Genomic DNA, 2,235 nt, shown 5'->3' on the forward strand with positions numbered 1-2,235 from the left:
AGTTAGGTATAGTTGCATACACGTGTGTACCAGAGCGGGCACACAAGTCCCTGCTTGTCTGCCTTGGTTGGGTTTAGGACAGACTGAATGGAGGCCATCCCAAGGACATCTATCTCATTAATGGTGATGAGTGGGGAGAACAAGGTGCCTTCAGAATCAGTCACACCCTCCCGTTGGAAAAGAGCCAAGGATTGAAATCCTTAAAAATAGTTTTGGAAACTATGGGAATGTTTTAGAAATACTTGGGAACTTGAGTCTTACTGGATTATTGATTCGCATCACCTTAATTTAAAAATTAAACCCACTCCACTTTATAAATCTATGCTTTACGTATTGGGGTAGGAGTACTTAAAAACTAACTCTATATTAAACCAATATGACTCACCACCTTCTGCTGGCCTGCCCAGAAGCTGTTTAGAGCCGTGGTGCCTGCGCTCCAGAGGCCCGTGGCACCATGATAGAGACGAAAGGAAAAAGGAGGAGGCAGAATGGGAAAGCAAAGCGAACGGAGAACACGTGTGGTGGCAGACTGATTCGATTCTAAATGAGGGTTGAGCTGTCTTAAACCCCAGCCTCTAGGGTGACTTTAGGCTTTAGACTAAAGCCTAGTGTGCATCTGGGTTAGAATTCAGGGTTCAGATATCTGGGGAGCCCCAGTTCTCCAGCATTTGTACTAGAAGGAAATAAAGAGCCCCCTTGAAACTCCAGGATTGCTCAGGCTTTGACCGTGGAATTGGCAAAATGATGGCCCACCTCCATCTTCCCTAGGGACATAAGAAACAAGAGGGGCAGGAAAGAACTACCGGCCTCTTCTTTGGGCCCCTGCTTTCTTGGCCTTTTCTTACAGCTTTCCACAGAACCCTGGTCGGGGAGAGCCACTTCCAGGAGAGAGCCCTGGGCGTTGGGCTCACAAGACCCACCTTTTTATCCTGGTTCCTTCCCTATTTTGAGACCTCAAAACTATGTAGTTATCACCCACTCCTGTGCCCCTGTATCTGTTACATTCATATATGGGGGTGGGGGGTGGCCAGTGAGGAGGCCAGCCATATTTCACCTCTTGATATTTCTGCCTGAGACCTACAGTATTCTAATAGAAATCACCTGCAGGCTGTTTACTCCCGGAGCATGAGGGCAACCCACGTGATGATGATTCAAGCACCCAACACATACAATCACCTATTAGTAGAGACTGGATTTTGCATCCAGCCCTAGGCATAGCACATGGTGGGTCTTTCATAAACCATTTCTATCTCCAGGAAACCCTCCCACCTGGTTGGGGCTCCAGGCACACTCCCCATCCTGCAAGCAACAGTCTTGGGTCCCTCCAGTGCAGTGGACCAAGACAAAAGGCCGCCTGATTATTTTAATAGTTTACCAAGTGCCTGGGCTTAAAGTCAGAAGACCAGGTTCAAATCCTGGTGTTACCACTGACAGCTGAGTGAGAAGAGCATTTAACCTCTTCTGTTTCCTCATCTGCAAAATTGGAGGTTGGACCAGAATGATCTAGAAGATGAGATTCTAGAGTAGGGCTGCCAGATTCAGCAAATGAAAATACAGGATGCCCAGTTAAATTTGAATTTCTGATAAACAACCCATGTCCACTGAGGACACTGAGGTTTTCCCAGGCAGACGGGCAGGTTGGAGTCCAGCTGCCCCCGCCCCCGCCCCCGCTAGCAGCCATCCACTTCGGGAGCACTCACCTCCTTGAGGCTCTTTCCTCATGTATGGAGTGAGGATGGGGCGGTGAGAACCAGTAGTAGCCACTGTGGACTGTGGGGATTTAACAGTGGGCCCATCTCAGTATTGAAGTCACCTGGGGCAAGTCACTTCATTTAAAGAGACAATGCAACATAAGGCTCAGGCCAGTGCTGGCCACACTTCAGTGCTCAACTCACAGCAGGAGGGGTGGGAGAAAGGTTGGAGTTGGCAAAACTTTCACAAGACCCCTGAATCCTATTTTCTTTTTCTTTTTTTTTGGCTGTGCTTCTCGGCTTACGAGATCTTAATTCCCCGACCAGGCATCCAACCCGGGCCCTTGGCAGTGAAAGTGTGGAATCCTAACCACTGGACCACCAGGGAATTTCCAAATCCTATCTATTTTGAGTGTGGGTAGTGCTTGGGGCCCCCCAGCAGAGACGGGGTGGAGGGGGGTGACACACCAGGACCTGACCCACGAAGAGTGCCCACCCGAAGCTGTCCAAACCCAGAGGTATGGCACACAACTGGTCACACGAC

The sequence above is a fragment of the Mesoplodon mirus genome, assembly GCF_964341445.2.
Source record: "Mesoplodon mirus genome assembly, chromosome: 12".
NCBI classification, from domain to species: domain Eukaryota; kingdom Metazoa; phylum Chordata; class Mammalia; order Artiodactyla; family Ziphiidae; genus Mesoplodon; species Mesoplodon mirus.